Source organism: Eumetopias jubatus, unplaced genomic scaffold (assembly GCF_037043125.1).
Source record: "Eumetopias jubatus isolate StellerSeaLion01/CBP00866 unplaced genomic scaffold, mEumJub1_p1.0 scaffold_7, whole genome shotgun sequence".
Classification (NCBI taxonomy): Eukaryota; Metazoa; Chordata; class Mammalia; order Carnivora; family Otariidae; genus Eumetopias; species Eumetopias jubatus.
This window is the reverse complement of record NW_028274813.1, coordinates 14,250,922-14,269,235: the sequence shown is the minus strand read 5'-3', so window position 1 is coordinate 14,269,235 and position 18,314 is coordinate 14,250,922. Positions and strand designations below refer to the sequence as shown.

The window sequence follows — 18,314 nt, the reverse complement described above, 5'->3', positions numbered from 1 at the left end:
ACTATGGTGTGCAGTGCCCCCTCCAGTCGTCAGGGGTTTCAGGGTTTTTTTCTCCAAATTTTTATTTTGATGAGTTTTAAGTCTAAGGAGAAAACGTGAAGGAATAACATAATGAGTAAGCTGCAGATCACAATGCTGCATCCCTAAAAGCGTTAGCAGTCATCTGCTTACAACAAGAATGTTCTCCTTTCATTCAGAGGCTTAATTTCAGTAGAGCACACTGTGTGTTCAAAACTGCATGATAGGGGCCATTTTCAAACGTTCAGCACAAAATTCACACCCTCAAGGAAGTTATTATATAGTTGGGGGTTTAAACTGGATGAACATGAAATAACTCAGGATAATTAAATCCTAAACGTGGTGGCACTGATTCTAGGTGAAAAAGGAGCTCAGAGAAGTGAGGAAACAGGTTGGGCCAAAGTTTCAGAAAGGAAATACATGACAGAGACAGGCTGGCTGTTTATTACACCTGTTCTTCTTCCTCCTAGGCACACATCCGGACTACCTTTCCCAGCAACCCTCCTTGCAGGCAGATGTGGCAATCCTACCAAGTATTCGCTAATAACTGGGAAAGGAAGTGGAATGTGCCACATCTAGGATGGCCAGTAAAAACATGTCACTCTTGAGTTTCTACATTCTTTCCCCTTTTTGCCAGTGTGATCCAAATAAGCACAATGACCTTGGGAGCCAATGGTTGAAAATGGCAGAACCCCAGAATGAAAACAGCCTGGTTCCCTCGATCACCACCTGAATGAGAGCCATTCTCCATTCAGGACACCCACTTTGGATATGTAAGGAATAAACTTTTATTGTTTTGATTCATTGCACTGTTGGTTTTATTGAAGCAGCTAGTATTACCTCAACTAATACAAGTTAGGGCTTAAAATAGGTGTAGAAGGAGGTCATATTTTGAAAATAATGATTGTGCTTTCTCTCTACTGCTTTATGCACACACGATCTTCACCCTAGTTGCCCAGAGGCATTCATATATCCAGGGACTATTGAAGAAAAAATACAGAGAAAGAAGGATGGGAGTTCTTTTTCTGGCACTATGGCAAAAAAAGATATCTGTCCAATCCCTGAAACAACTAAAGATGCCGGACAAAATACTTCCTCAAAACAGTTTGAAATGGATGTATGAGCCAACAAGAAAATGGGGCATACTCAGAGCATAACACTTACATCAGCTTTCACCTTGAAGGCATTTAACAAACTGGGTGAACTTGAGCTTCTGTTTTTACAGTATAGCAGAGCACAGGGGACAGCAAATAAACTTGGTAGCACTAACAAAGCCAGGACTCACCAAGGTACAAAGAAAGTATACTAGGAGGTGCTCTGCTATAGATAGGACTCCAAAAGGCTTCCAGAATTGCTTGTCTCCAAAATTCGTGTTGAGTAGAGGAGAGAGAGTCCTTACTGTAAATCTGTAATCACAAGAGAGCCTTCACATGAGTTTTGAATATGAACTGATTATGTGATTGATCCCCCAAAACTCAAGTAGAAAATTTTAAGTCCTTGCTTTGCAGACTGTTTATGGTACCATGCACCTGGCAGAAACAAATGCAAAATCTAGAGAATTCACCTCAATACAAACCTCAAAGAATTCCTACTGATAAAGTCTCAAAAAAAATTAGGTCACAGTAAAATAAAATAAAACCCACAAACACACACATGCATAAGAAAACAAAGCATCATGAACAACTAGCAGAAACAAGAGATGGTAGAATTGAACCCACAAAGACTTCAACTTTTAAAATCATTAGACACATGATATAAAATAAATGTTTAAATAATAGAAGGAAACAAGTATATAAGCTGCAAGCAAATCAGACAGATTGGATAGAGGAAACTGACAAATACTGAAAATATCTAGATTGTAGCACATGAAGATATTAGAGAGAAAGACAGAAAACATGAAAAAGAGGTTAAAACATAGAGAAGACAAAGAACAAAAGTTTAATATATACTTAATCTGAAATCCAGAAGTAGAAGAGTACAGAGCAGGGACAATATTCTGACAATCTTCCATAACTGATGAAAAAATTCAATCCATAAATTCACAAAACCCCCCAAAATCCCATATGAAATAAATACATAAAAGAGAAATTCACATCTAGATACTTTATAATTAAATTGCAGAATACCAAAGACAAAATATCTAAGAGCAGCCATAAAGTACTACTGAATAAAGAATACCCTTCAATGAAAGTGACAATTAGATTTAGTATTGACTTCTCAGCAGAGGAAACCAGAAAACAATAGAATATCTTTAACGTGTTGACAGAAAAATAACTAGAATTGTATACCTAGCAAACATAGATTTTATACCTAGCAAAACTGTATTTTTTAGAAAACTTTGAACTTTCCAACAAACAATAACTGAAATAGTTTTCCCTCAATTGATGCACACTAAATGAAAGCTAAGAAAAGTGATCCAGTGGGGTAGGACTGGGGGCAGAGGAAGGGATTATAAACAAAGAAAGTAGTAAATATGTGGGTAAATCTGAACAAAAAGTTCTATTTTAAAATGATAACAGTAATGTCTAACATGTGAAGTTAAAAAAACATAAGATACACCTAAAACACTGAGCAAAAATGGGACCTAATTTGGGGAAGTGGGGGGCAGTGACTGTAGTTAAGTAGCCTAAGATCCTTTCATTGTTTGGGAGGAAAGGAAAGATATGAATTAGTTTTAGACTTTGATAAGTATACATGCTAAAACTTCCAGAGAACCACTAAAAGAATAATAATAGTGTAAAACTTCTAAACTACTATAGAAAAATATATAAAATAAGAAAGGAAAGCTCATCAATTCAAAAGAAGGTAAGAAATGAAAGAAAAAGAAACATGGAAGAGGCAGGACAAATGGAAAGGATAAAATAACATGAAGGATAAATTGAAATATATCTGTAATTACAATAAATGTAAACATTACATATTTCAGTTAAGAGATATTTACAGACTGCCTAAAAACAACATCCACCTATGTCACATATAAAAGATACATCCAAAATACTAGGGTACAAAGAGTTTAAAAAAACAAAGGACGGGGGCGCCTGGGTGGCTCAGTTGGTTAAGCGACTGCCTTCGGCTCAGGTCATGATCCTGGAGTCCCGGGATCGAGTCCCGCATCGGGCTCCCTGCTCAGCAGGGAGTCTGCTTCTCCCTCTGACCCTCTTCCCTCTCGTGCTCTCTCTCTCTCAAATAAATAAATAAAATCTTTAAAAAAAAAAAACAAAGGACGGAAAAACAAGTAGCAAAAATTAATAAAGAGGAAGCTGAGGGGCGCCTGGGTGGCTCAGTCATTAAGTGTCTGCCTTCAGTTCTGGTCATGGTCCCAGGGTCCCAGGATCGAGTCCCATGTCAGGCTCCTGGCTCAGTGGGGAGTCTGCTTCTCCCTCTCCCTCTGCCTCTCCCCTTGCTCATGTTCTCTCTCTCTCTCTCTGTACCTCTGTGTCTCAAATGAATAAATAAAATCTTAAAAAAAAAAAGAGGAAATCAATATGGCCCACGGTTGACTAGTGTTGTTGCATGAACATCAGACAAAATATACTTAAGGACAAAAAACAGCATGAGTGTTAAAGTGCATTCCTTCATAATAATAAAAGATTCAATTCTCCAAGATGACAGAAGAATTCTAAACATATACATCAAATAATGTAACTTCAAAATATATCAAGAAAAGTGATAAACTATTCTCAGTGAGAAATTTTAATACACTTCTCTCAATTAAAAATAGATCAGCAAAGTATCGATAAAAATAGTAAAGATTTAAAAACTAGGTTAACAAGCTTGACTTAATGTTCCATAATTGACATCATAAGACTGTGTTCTATGACAAAAATGCAATTGTTAGAAATCAATAATGAAAAAATAACTTGAAAGATACAAAACACTTTTAAATAATCCATAGAACAAAGAAAAAGTCGTAATAAATTTAGAAGTTAATTAGAACTGAACAACAGTGAAAATTTTACATACTATAACTACTGAGATAGCACTAACTCGGTACTTAGAAGGTCATTTATAGCTTGCATTTTTGTATTAAAAAAGAAAACTTCAGGGGCACCTGACTGGCTCAGTTGGAAGAAGTTGTATCTCTTGATCTCAGAGTCGTGAGTTCAAGCCCCACGCTGGGTGTAGAGATTACCTTAAAATAAAATCTTTAAAAGAAAAAATAGAAAACTTCAAAAACTGCCATCTCAGGAAGGTAAAAAAAATAAAATAATAAACACAAGAGTAAAAACAATAAAGATACAGCAGAAAATAAACAAAGAGATACTACAGAGATCTAAGAAACTAAGTTTTTTGGAAAACACTAGATGAAAAGCAAATAGGAACTTCACAAATGAAGAAACATACATGACCAATAAACTTATGAAAAGATACTCAAGCTTATCGATAACCAAAATAATTTAAATAACAATGAGATTATTTTACACTTATTATACTGGCAAAACTTTTAAAGTCTGACAATATTAAATGTCTTGAGAACATGAAACAACAGAAAAATATATTCACTACTGGTGGGAATGTAAATTGGCACAGGCACTTTTGAAACCAATTTGCATTAAGATGCTTATACCCTATGACCAGAAATTCCATATCTAGACAATTACCACAATGCAGAGGCTTTCCATTTTTTTGTTCCCATTTATAAGAAACATATTTTAAACCATGAGACAGTACACACACACACACACACACACACACACACACACACACACACCCCTATAATGTTCCCATTTATATGAAAGCAGGCAAAACTAAACTATATGTAGTTTTAGGCTAAAAAAAAAAGTATGTGATAAAACTATAAAGAAAAACAAGGACACAACCAGACGGAAACCCCACACATCTACTCGCATCCCAGAAGCTAGAGTTTTGCCATTCTTAGCTGCAAGGTGGTGGGGGGTCGGTCTTTGAAATGTGATTGTTAGCTAAAACTTGCACAGAATGTACACAGGCAGGAAGTAGACTGTGCCACGGGCAGAAATTCCACAACCTTGAAAGTCAAGCTTTGTCCTGGGACAGGATTTTCCACCATTTACCAGGAATCTGGAGGACCCAACTCAAAGAATCTACTGGAAGACAGCAGAAGATGCTACTTTCACACATCAGGGACAGGGAAGGCCCTAATCTCCCTACCTTAATGGTGCAAGGAAGTGGTGGTGAAGGGGAGGCTAAAGAAGAATCCACCGCTTTCTGGGTCCAGATAATTACGGGAAAGAAATAGGAGAGAAGAAAAGAGGATAGTGGGGTGTTTCTTGCTTGGTCTGACCTACTTCTGGGTGATTCTGCCTCCTGACTGGACAAAGTACACTGGGTGCAGAGGGATGTCCTTGTGCCCATCTTCCTGCACCATGTGGAGCCCTGAGAAGAGATGGCCTGCACCAGCGTGGGGCACAGCTTCATCAGCCCAGTGTGACAGCGTGCTCAAGCAGAGGGAGCAGGTAGTTAAGGTGTTGGGGTGGGAGGAGGAGCGGGAGAAGGTTGAGCTAAGAACCATGCACTTGCCTTGAGTTGGCTGTGGCCAGAGGAGGGGATCCCTTGCCAAGCCCACCAGACCAGAAAGCTGATGGAGGATGTGGCTAAAACTCAGAGTTTGCTCCTCATGGGAGCTGAGGTGAGACTAAGTCAGCAGGGAGTGTCACAGTGAGGTTTTTTTTAATTAAATGAAATAGAATAAAATAAAAAAGAATGGAGACCAGAGTGCATGGAGTGTAGCAAGAATAATACTATCTTCTGTATGGTCCATCAATGTATACAATGTCCATAGGTGCTTACTAGTATCTGTTTTTTTTTTTAAAGATTTATTTGAGAGAGAGAGAGAGTGAGAGTGGTGGGGGAGGGGCAGAGGGACAGGGAGAGAGATTATCTCAAACAGACTCCCAGTTGAGTGCAGAGCCCGATGTGGGGCTTAATCCCACAACCCTGAGATCATGACCTGAGCAGAAACCAAGAATTGGACACTTAACCGACTGAGCCACCCAGGCACCCTGACAATGTATCTGTATCTTACTGTGGGTCTTTGAAAACCCCTGGATTAGATTATGTGTAATAAGAGTCACAGGCTTCAACTGCTAGTATAAAACAAGCAGCACCAGTGGGCAAGGGACACAGTCCCCAAGAGCAGAGGTCACCCCACCTATGGAGCCTGAATCTGCTCGTCCTCGGGAAGAAATACAAGGGAGGAGCATGCTTGACACTCCTTCTCACACACACACCATCACAGGCAAAGGAGCGGGGACAACCTGAGCGAATGGGCAGTATTCTCCCAGGAAGACTAAGAATTACTGTAAGGGACTGTAATTATTATCCGACCGCACTAAGTTTTAAAATAGATAGGATCAAAAATTATTATTCTTTTTTCTGATAATCAACGGGTGCGTGCTGGGAAAGAAGCTTCGCTGTAGAAAAAAAAGGAATAAACTGCATTTTCTCTATATGCTGGAGCTGCAGGATGGGCGAAACTGGTGTCCTTCCAACATGTGAATGCAGGAAGAAGGTGGTTGTGGTCAGGGGATCATAGGAACTAAGAACAATATAAACGGAGGCAGCAGAGCTGAAAGGGGCAAGGCGAGTCCGGGGTTCAGTTCCAGAGGCATTCCCTGAGCCCTAATGGGTAAGGCCAGGTCACAGAAGGTCTGGCCGGACACAGGAAGACAGACTTGGTAAGGGGAGCCACAGAAAGCCACCACACAGGTTCTCCGTCGCTGAGGGACTAACACCAATAACAACACAACAATACAAATCGCTATGGTAAGTTGCAACTATGTGGCAGGCTCTGTGCCAAGTGCTTCTCGGGGACCCTATGATTAACCTTCACAATAATCCGTTCAGGATTTCCACATTACTGAGTCTTCTTTCCATATCACCGGGTCTTAGGTCAAGGTCACACACAGCTCTACGTGGCAGAGGCACTTCCAGAGTGTTTTGGGGGAAGACAAGTCTTCAGGAGTACAGGGGAAGGAAAGAGAACAGGTGGCACAGAGCCCCTTCAAGGAGACCTGCGGTCTCCCAGGCGCGAGGCACCAGCACTCAAGATGCGGAGACGAATACAAGGTGCATTTCCAAGAAAGCAGCAAGCAGCTCTGGTGATAAATGAGATACATGGATGGAAAGCAAGTAAGTGTCCAAGTGTTCCAACCTGGGAAACAGGATAATGCTGGTAACAGGAAAAACAACAAAATGAATGCCCTCCTTGAACATTTCTGCCTGAATGCTTAGACTCAGAACTGGCGCGACTTCTCCTGTTCCTGTTTGTTTGGACTTAAAAACCACTCTCCCAGGGTCTTCATTCATTTTGAAGTCCAGAGGACTATTAAAAATGATTATTCTTCTAAAATGTCTACATCTCTGACCCCGTGGAAGGAGCTAAAGAGTAGAGTGGGTGGTAGGAGCTACTGATGCCCTGGCCACTTCCCTTTTGGGCCTGACATCCTAGTGCATGCCAGCCCAACCTCCCACTGCTGCTAACGGCATGAACAAGTCCCCACAAACGTTCTCTGGCTGAAGCCTGTTCTGCCAGCTTGCAAGAAGTAGAGCTCTGGGCTTAGATGAGAGGCCAGAGGGACCCCGCTCCACTCGGTGTGTATCAACCCATATGGGGTTTGTATAACTTAGGGGTGGGGGGGGCCCAAGAAGGAGATACCAGACAGCCTGCTAACCTGACAAGGTAAGTCCCCTGTTTTTTATTCATAAAATAAAGGAGATGTCATTGTATTTGCCCCTCTGAGTTTGTTGGGCTGCTCCTATGAATTACAAAAGTGAACGTTGTCTAGGAAATCCCTTTCTGCGGATGCCACAACAGAAAGATGAAGTGCAATATTTGGGTAATTCAGGAAAGTCATATCCCTGTGGTAACAGCCTTTTGTTTACCAAGCAGGTGAATGTGCTCGGAGGTAGATGAAGGAAAATTCAAAAGACGAAGAGGAATTAGCATAGTCTCTGACAAGGGAACTAAAAAGTCCCTTGCATCCCTACTGGCCAGACGTGGGAACACAGAATGTCCAGGAGCAAAACCCTATTTCTTGTCAAAGTCAGATCAAATATTCCCTACCCCACCCTGTGATTTTTTTCCCAGGAGGAGATTCCATTTGAGCATGGAAGGGTAAGTCATCAACCCTGGAACAGAAACAGTTGAACAGTTGTGAGGGAGCCAGCGGGGTGGAAAAAAAATGCCTGGAATTTGGGAGTCAGAACTGGCTGGCGACCAACAAGTATGTGGCCCTAGGAACACAGGGCCTCAGTTTCTTTATCTGTAAAATGGGACATTACTGCATATTTATCATTACTTAGTAGTAACACTGGTAGCGGTATATGAATACCAGGTTATTATAAGAATCAATTAAAATCATATGGGGAGGCAGCTTTAAAAAGAAAGATTTTATTTATTTATTTATTTATTTATTTATTTGAGAAAGAGAGAGGGAGAGAAATAGCATGAGCAGGGGAAAGGGCAAAGGGAGAGGGAAAGGGAGGGAGAAGAAGTAGACTCCTCACTGAGCACAGTGCCTGAGGCAGGGCTCTAACCAGGACACTGAGGTAAGACCTGAGCAGAAGTCAGATGCCCAACCCACTGAGCCACTCAGGCACCCTGGGGAGGCACCTTTTAAAGGAAAGCCTCTTACTAGTGTGATATGACTTTTCTGTTACCCAATACTGCTAAACTTGCCGAGAGCAACTTATTTCTTTTTCAAGAGACCACTATAAATGCTAAATCTAGCCCCACAAAACAGTATGACTACCTTAATTTAGAGATCTGTATTAACTAGTCATTAAACAGTAATTGTTTGAAAGGCTGCAAAAATGTTAACTGAATCAGAAAATATCAGGGTGTGAAGACATAACCTGAGATTATCTGAAATCTAACCTTGTATAATATACTTAAGTCCCCTCTTCAAGGAGAACCTGCCGTTATCCGAATCTTAAGAAAGGTCCACAGCGCACACTCTGCGTAACAGCTTAAGTCCTACACTAGCGATTTCTGCCAGGTCCCAGTAACTGGACCGAATTCTTGAGTTAAAAAAAAAAAGTCCCCAAGAACATCAGAATTTAAATGCTCACTCAGGAGGAATCACTGGTCTATTTTCATGAGTATGCCTTGGGACAGTTCCATGGGATTTCTGCGTACACGCTGATTCTCCTTTGAAATGCAGTGGGAGGAGGAATAAGAGCTTTCAACAGCCTACACGGGAAAAGCGTTCTTCCACGCAATTCAACAAATAAACGTTAACCACAATCATTTTCTCTCCATCCACTACCACAGCCAACTATTTTGTGCTCATACTAGTTTCATCTTTGTAGAGGAAATATTTTCTTAAAAATAGAAAAAGTCCCCCAGGGCGCCGGACTGGCTCAGTGGGTAGAGCCTACAGTGCTTGATTTCAGGGTCGTGAGTTCAAGCCCCACTGTGAGTGCGGCGCCTACTTTAAAAAAAAAAAAAAAGAAGGAAAGAAAGAAAGGAAAAGAAAAAGTTCCAGCACAAATTGTTGGAAGACCTGCAACTTCCTAGAACACTGATCATTCTAATTGCCATTTCCAACCCCATGCAGGTAACAGGGACTGCAAACCCCGCAGAAGTAATGGGTCAATGTAGAGAAGGGTCTGTCCTTCCTACTTGTACAAACAGCCCCACTACACATCCTCCAGGAAACGATGCAGGGAGGATGGCTGTGGCCACAAGGAGCACAATGCACTACAGTCTGCCTGAAGGGTCCACCAATTTCTCCTCACCTCCATAACCGTGCGCATGCGAATCGAGTGGTCATGAAAATCCACAGTGCAACTGAAGGGGATCTCTCTGTCCACCACCCCTAGCAATCTCGTAGCTCTGGGACGTGAGCGAGGAGGACCGAGCCCAACCCCAACACTGCCATTTCAGTCAATCGCACAAGAGAGGAGATAAGGCGAATATACTTGATGATATTCAAATATCATCTGTGTGTTATCATTTTACTCAACACACAAAACATGACTGAGTCTGCCAAGCAGATTATATAGCTTGGCAAACTTTCATTTCATGAACGACACGTAATATGAAATAATTTTCACTGACAAATAGGATAACAGTGATATAACAGACCCCGAGGCGGCAACAGAATAAATCCATGTATTCTGGAATAATCATAACCAAGTATTCTCAAATATGTCTACGCAATATTCCCATAGCTTATAGGGAAAGGGGGCCCTGGTTTGTAAGTAACCCCTAAAAACATCCTTTCCCTTCCCTTATTAGAGACTGGTCCAGGGCTTTGCCATATTTATGGGCAGCCGAACCATTTGCTATAAGACACGCTGGCTTATTAAAGTACATTGTAGTACGTGCCTTTTTCCTACTCACTCTGAGCACAAGCGCCTCTTAAATTGTCAAGGCAAAAGTTCTCTCTTCAGCTAAGAGGTTCCGGGGGCTCTTTGCAAGCCATTCCCTTGGGCCTTCTTTAGAGAATATTTTGGACACTTTAAAAGCAGTGATTTTCAGACGGTTTCACAGAGGTAGCAGGGTTCTAGGGTGAGCCCCAGGCACAGCCCAGGGGAAGACATCAGGCTCTGAGCTCCTGGTTCTTGGCTCCCCCCAACAGCTCTGTTCCTATTCCACTCATGGATTAAGGTCTTGCATAAGATTCCATTCAGTGCTAAATATAAAACAAAAATGATGTCTTCAAAAATGTGTAAAAACCATTGCAACAAATCATTCCCTACCTCAGACACTCTTACCCATCCCCCTAGGGCCGTTTCCTTCAAATGTAGGTTTATGTACTTCTTTTCCTTTAAAGAAGCTCACCCTTGTTTTCTCTTCCAGAGTTTGAAACATACACAAATTAAAATAACTAAATGTGTTTATTGATGATATCCAAAAATTAATCCAGAGTTTTGCGCAAGAAATCTCTTCAAGGTTGAGATTTGGTTTTCTCACATGGATTGTACGCTGGATTTAGCACTGCCCCCCCATTTCCGATTCCCCCTCTACACCAATCTTTTGCCATCAGCAAAGTAGGGATATACCTGACATTCAGTCTTTATGAATTTTCTTCTGATAAGCAAAGAAAAGAATGAAGCTGCCTCTCTCCCTTTACCTCTCCATGAAACTGGCATTTGGTTGGTATTCTGAATGATTAGAAATTTGGCATAGCTATCAAAAAACACCAGCTTCAGTGAGTATGTGTAGATCTGACAACTGAAAATGAATTAGAATATTATTGAACATCTTGTTCATTTGGATTGGTAAAATAAATTGTACACAGTAAAATAATGACCAATTTTTCTAATCCCACAGTCAAAAATAAATAAACAGAAATGCCAAAGATTTGGAGTCGCTTTAGAAATTCTGAGCAAACTATTTGACAGACAATGGAGAAGGAAGGCAGATTCTAGAAACCAACAAATCCCATTCATTTCCTTCAGTTTGTAAAAACAAGCAACTGACTTGCTTCCTGCCAATGACCATACTTGTAGATAAGAAAGCTCCCTGCAGGAAATCCTTTGCTAAAAGAGAACCGTTGTGCCATTAAACACAACCTTTTTCACCAAACCCCAATCAGTTAAATATTTAACAACATGGGATCATGAAATATATATGCTGAATCAACCCAGCAGGTGATTGTTATACCGCTGTGTTTCTTCTAAAGTCCACACTTCCTATGGCATAGGAGCAGGATGTTATGTAAACATTAAAATACAGTCAGGATTCTTTCCACTTTCTCTCTTACCCCATGCAATTAGTTGATAAAAACAAAGAAAAATTTGCCGCTTTTCAAAAAGATAAAAGTGTTAATTAAGTAATATTTAAAACTGACCAATTTCAATTAAGATAAAGCAAGACAATGCTATAAATCATGATTGGAAGGAAGATATTACTAAATGAATATCAAGAATCTAGAATTTAAAGACTACCACTGACGAGATTAGAGAAACATAAGAAACACTTTGGCATTATATTTACAAGCTTCCACGTTGACCGTCCAAGTCAAAATTGAGGAGAGGGCCTCCTTGGTTATTTTTCACTCAGCAAAGGGAAAAGGGGGAGGGTCTCCAAACTTTTCTCCCTTCTTCCCCCTCCTCACTGAAACCATTACCAAGATATCGGAAAGAGTCACAACTCTGATTTTGAAAACTTAAAACTAAAAGCACTCTCCTCATCTACAAAAGAAGGGGAAACTTTTCTAAGTTAATCAAATACTAACTGCAGTTTTTGAAACAGTTTAGCTCTACTTGGTGGAGCTTTCCTCTCCCTGCTCAGCTATTGAGAACACCCTCCCCTGTACTTTGCAAATCACCAGCCAGTTGATTTGCCTGAGTTCAGGGTTCCAAAATGCCAGTTCTTTGAATTCAATTGCTACAGTTCAACTTTGAACCCTCTTGCAAACATAGACTCTTCATTATACCTCCCCCAAGTGACTCTTCAGCCACGGACAACACTCCAGTCTTTACGGCTCTAAAAAGAGCTTCGTTCTAACAGTAGGACCTACAAATCAGTTTGATTCCACAATGAAGTGCTCAAATACCTTCTTGGCTTTCCCTTGCACAACTCAGAGGTAGCCAACCGTTAAGTAAGCACGTGTGCTCATCCTCGCTTTAAGGTTTTTTTTTTCCCCTCACATATGCTTAATAAAACACGGTTATGAAATCCGGAGACTGCATTTTTGGTTGTTGTTGTAAAATGACCTTGATTTGACAGGCATGGTCTCGGGTTTCAGCAGATGCTGTGGGAAAGCTTACAGAAGCCAACATGTTCTCCAGGCATCTGTGATGACATGCAGGTTTTTTTGGTTTTTTTTTTTAAGTGGTGGTTATGGTAGTGTATGTGTGTGTTGGGGGGGTTACTATTCTCGGTTTCCATGACAACCATGTCTCCACTCATGGGTTATTAGATACCATCCACTTCCTGTGTCTAAATTTTTAAGCCAATCAGAAAAGTGTTTATCCATTTAACAACTTCTGAAATAGTGCTTCTTTAATTGAAGGGCTTTAAGGCTCAAATAAAGATGTCCTGGGTCTTATATATATTTTTGTCTTATAGATACACAATTCCACAATATTTACTAATTTCTACTCTTATAAGGTGAAGAATGCCCCTTTTCTCGGACGTGAAGTGCATTCTCCCAAACAGATGCCACAATTTCTTATCATAGTGTGCAAGTTGATTTTGATTGTTTGCTCTTCATTGCCTTTTTCTTTCACTGTTGCAGACTTAAATTTAGTGCATGAAACATGTTAATGCACAGGACACTTAAATGATCAAAGTAAAGATCCAGCTAGACATCCATCTGCTGATGGTGCTGTTTAAATATTCGGGTCAAAAACCGCCTAGGAAAAATTATTCTAAGTTTAACAACTTCGCATTGTACAGCTCCTGAGGAGAAATCATGAAGAATGTACTGTAAAGTGATATGTCTATAAATGTAAGCTAGTAGCTGACGTCTGCAAAGAAATTTGTCACCAAAATGGCCTACTTTATCCGGTTAGAAACAACAACGAAAAATTAAACATAAAGGTTCTCTCACGAAAATTGCACCCGAAATTAAAAAGCAACCTTGCAGGAATCTGCGCACTGAGAAGGCTAATCTGAAAATTACAGCAGGATTTTAAAAGAAGGTTTGGGGTGGCTGTTTTCCTAAGTCTCAATCTAGCTGACCAATCAGCGTGAGAGTTGAAGTGGTTTGTAGGCATCTGTGCAGTCTTCCGCTCTGCACTCTGAGCTGCTCTCCCCTCTCAAGGCAGAGCTGGTGATCAATGAAAAACAGGGAACAAAAGGAATATAATAGGATGTCTTCCTTAGCTAAGGAAAATGATTCCCTTTCTCCTCAATGAGCCAGTAGCACCCGGCCTACGACAGCTCCACATGGGAGCTCCCAGCAGACCAGTCCACGGGAGGCACATTTTACATTTGCAATCATATGTCCCAACTGCTAGCGAATGTGTCACCTTAAGCACATCCTGTGACAGAGGGCTCCCCGAGCCCCACGGATTGAAACTCATAAATTAAGTAAATTAATAATCCCGCAATTAAAAGCTGCCGAGAAAGATTGCCTTGCCCTTCCCCAAATGTCATCCCAGGAGTATAAACAAAGCATGAAAAATAGTCTCTTCAGCCTCCCAGCCAGGAATCATGGTTTTTCTCCTCAAAGCAACGCTTCTCCGAAAAGAGAAATATTCTTGCTTCCCCCAAAGGAAACTCTCATCTGTAGATGTCATATTAGGATAACCAGTTACAGTGCTGGAAAAGAGGTTGAAACTGCCCACAGCTTTGACACTGTTTATAATTGATAGCAAAACAGTTGCGACAGCAAGGCTGTAAACTCTGCCCGAGCCAAACTCCACATTTAACACGTTAGTTCCTTGAACATAAAAGTAACGCCTGGGGAGCCCACAGAAGTAAAGCCCTAGGAAGTAATTAACAGAATTACATCAATTATTTGATAATTTCTTAAAATTATTCATTTGTCTTCTATTTTAAAAGAAAATTTTTTAAACAGCTATTCACAAATTCCTGAGAAACTTTTTTTTTTTAATGAACTTACTTTTGAGTCAAAACTAATGAAAATATTCAACTTGCTATCCCTGGATCTTTCCCATTTGGGCTGCACGCTATAAATCAATCTGAAACCAGGTGGAAAAATGGGGGCGGGCACCTTAAAAAAATCAAAGGGTGCCCCAAAATGCAGCAGCCAGAACAGTGAGGGCTTCTCGTGACAATGCTGAGCCAGAGCAGAAGCTCAGGACGCAGGAAATAAGCCCCATTTTCGTTACCTTCGATCGCCGGCCCCCCCCCCCCCGCTGCTTCTCGCGGGCCGCATTGGGGGGCTGAGGCGGCGCTGGACTCGCCGGTGGCCCCGCCGCCGGGTCGCGCCGTCTCCCGGCCAAGCTGCAGCCGATCGCGGCCGGAACCCCGGCTCCAGCCCCGGCGCCCGCCCGGGGTCGGCGGCGCGGCTCCCACCCGGGCCCGGAGCCCCGCTGGGTCCTAGTGCGCGCCGCGCGCCCGCCCGCCCGCGGCCGGGTCTGCCGCCCGCACATACGGCAGGCAGCTCGGGAGCACCGGGAGTCCCCCGCGAAACAGAAAAACCCGCCGGCCCCTTTCAAAACCAGACACCGTGTGTGCGGATGAACGGGCGCTCGTGTCAAATCCTGGCGTAAGATGTTAAAAGAAACACGCCGGCTACAACTGAACTCACTGGAGGCGGATGTTAGTATCTGCAGCCCCAGTGTAAAGCATAGGGCAGTAACTGGTTTCCGTACGTTTGCCTGATGCACTTGTGATTCGGTACCTTCACAGATGGTAAGAGACAGTGTGGGGATCCATAAGGCAGATTTCAAAAATATAAGGCAAAAAAAAAAAAAAAGACTGAAAATTGGTGTGTTTATAGCAGTATTTTACAGTCTTCCAATTTTTTGTTGTCTAACAGGTCCTCCTTGCACTTTGCTTTCTCTTACTTTATCGTATGCTATTTTAAATAACAAAGGCCCATATGGCTAAACACGTAGTCATTTGATTTTCAAAAGACCTCAAAAATTGCATCAAAATATGCACTCATGTATCTCCTAAGAAATCAATGAGAAAGAATTAATGGTAGCATATGGTGTGCCTCATAGAGAAAACTTAATTACAAATTAAAACAAATGTGAAAATTCACAAATTCAGTAAACTGAAAGTAAATTATCGTCCTAGATGTATACACAAATCAGCTTATGAACAATTAGGAAAATGTAAGTTCTAGGTTTCTCTTTTAACTGCAGAAAGGGTGTTACATGAAACCCTATAACAGATTCTCCTCATTGTCCCCAAAAGAGCTTTCAGCGACCTCTTAGCACGCTCATTTACTGCAGCCCACCTGGAAGGCAACATTTAAACTTGCAAGTGCTCATTTAAGAGGACAATTCTATTAGCCCTTAATTCAAAATAAAAGTGCTTTAGTTTGAAGGGCCTGTTTGAAAGGCTTCAGGACTGGGAGCTTGCTTTCAGTCATTGATATCACCAAGTTTGAAGGTCACAATTCTGTAAAACTGCTAATAACAACGGTGCTGTGGTTTGACACCAAAAGGAAAATCAAATACGTGTTTTCTGAGTTCTATTTCTGGCGCAGAAAAAGTCCCTTTGAAAATTACTCGTGCCCACCTCCTTCCTTCCCAATTAGAGCAAATAAATGTAATGGAAGATTTTTAGTATTAATTAAACATCAAAGACACCTTTTCTGCTGCCTTATGTCCATGCAAAAAAATAGTTGTAATACGTTACACTTGTAGATCCTCAAAGTACTTGCACAACATCGCAGATGATCTTTACCACACCTCTGTGATAAAATAGACATTTTAATCCCCGATTTTCAACTGAGACAGTGGAAGTCCTGAAGGATAAAGCGACTTGTCTGAAATCACACAGCTGGTATGTGGAGGAGCTGGGGTCTCAACCTCAGTCCCCAACATTTCTAACAACCTCTGCTTTCCCAAGTGCGCCACCTGCCCTCCCAATGATTTCCCCATTAAGCACTGCCGTAAAGGAAGTATCGGAAACCAAAATGCAAAGGAGGTTTCTGCAGCCACCATTTCTTACCTGTATTAGAAGAGCAATTAACCAGAATGGAAACAAGAGGGTAGTTGAAAATATTTTAGTCTCTGCTAAATGAGAACGCTGGCTGGTCAGATTTCTGTCCCGTGGCTGTCCAGGGCACCCTGTCCAGGGCAGGCAGAAAACTGGAAAACTCCGGGGCTGAGAAATGCTCCCACGACCTAGGCACCTTTGCTTCTTATCAGAGACTGAGATCCTCTTGGCACACAGAGGAGTGAGGTTCTCGCAAGTGGAACTTGGTTTTCTATGTGCAGTCTCGGCACTGACCGTCCTCGAAAAATCCTGGACCTCAGGTGTCTCAGAGACCAGGTGTCCTAATAGTGAGATCGAACGCGTCCTGGCCCAGACCTGGTGACACCCGGGTGTGACTTCTCTACCCCTCCTGCACCCATGGGAAAGCCACATTCAGTTCCGTTTGTGGCGGTCCACTGCCTCCACCCCTCGGCTGCAAGGAAATGTAACTTCTCTGATGATGTGTCCCACCCACTTAAATACCAGCAGGTGAGGGCTGGGTGACATTTAGCTGAAAAGACAGAGGCATTTTATTCTGAAAAATTATGCATTCCTTTCCTTGGGCAGCTCCTGAGGAAGAGGCTGGGCATAGCAGCATCGTTGGAAGATGCAGATGACCTTCTTGAGCAACAACTCGGAAGGATTAATGTAAAACTTACTTACTTACTTGATGAATTAATTAGATCCCTTTGTTGAAAACTGGTCTAATTAGTTTGTAGTCACACGGTCCACATGGCCTTCAAATGTTGCAAATGCGAGGCTCAGAGTAATCTTAGCAGCAATAGGAGGTTGTGAGAAGCTGAAAAGACATGCTGGGGCTGAGCAGTTCCTCAAAGCTAGAGCATCCCAAAAGAGGTACTGGTCCAAAGAAACTGTCATTCATTCATTCATTTATTCATTCACTCATTCATTCAATTGTGTATACCTCACACGTTGAAAACCCAATATGATCAAGGTACTATTCTAGGCTCTGGCTATAAAAAAATAATGCCCTCATGGCCCTCATCATCATTTGGAGCCCAAGCTCAGGCAAACATTGCACAACAGAGGTGCTAGCGCTATAGTAAAACCACATCTCAGGTGCTATGGGTTCAAAGGCCAACTGTCCCAGTCATGGGCCACTTTGTCTTTAGAGCCGTTCTCAGGGGCGCCCTCTGCTCTGCACAGCGAGGAGCAGATTTGCAGGCTGAGTTCACAGACCCCTGGGTCGGCTGGTTAACCGCGAGGTATTGTCAACAAGAGGTACTGAAAGAAGAGTGGAGGTTGGAAGGAAAGAAGATAAAGAATTGGGGCGCCTGGGGGGCTCAGTCGGTTAAGCATCTGATTCTTGGTTTTGACTCAGGTCATGATCTCAGGGTCAGTGGGGAGTCTGCTTCTCCCTCTCCCTCTGCTCCTTCCCCTCCCCTGCTCATGCTCGGGCTCTCTCTCTCAAATAAATAAATAAAATCTTAAAAAAGAAAAAGAAGATAAAGAATTTCTTCACCTACTTCTTGCCTCTGATGGCATCTGCCACAGTGGCGGCAACTGGCTGAGGCTTCTGCCAGGTGACCCCAACTCCTGGCTTGGGTAACCCTGCCACATTCTGTTAACATCCCAGCTTAGGAATGTTAATGGCTTTCTGCTGAAATGAGTCTTTGGGCAACTTCACCTTCCCCTGTTTCCGTCTCAGAATGTTAATGGCTTTCTGCTGAAATGAGCCTTTGGGTAGCTTCACTTTCCCCTGTTTGCATCTCAGATC

At 42.0% G+C, this 18,314-nt stretch overlaps 1 protein-coding gene across 6 annotated transcripts in view; it reads right to left on the bottom strand.

Annotated features, from left to right (window-relative positions):
• FOXN3 (forkhead box N3) overlaps positions 1 to 16,916 on the bottom strand; it is a 392,956-nt gene extending 376,040 nt beyond the window's left edge. For 4 of the 6 annotated variants that reach the window (XM_028098118.2, XM_028098133.2, XM_028098140.2 and 1 more), the window contains exon 1: positions 16,550 to 16,916. The gene's annotated coding sequence lies outside the window, so the exon portion shown is untranslated. Of the gene's footprint in view, positions 1 to 14,751; positions 14,777 to 16,549 lie in introns of those variants that run through there. The other 2 variants (XM_088024483.1, XM_088024484.1) reach the window with 2 other exon arrangements.
• Between the last annotated feature and the right edge of the window lie 1,398 nt (positions 16,917 to 18,314).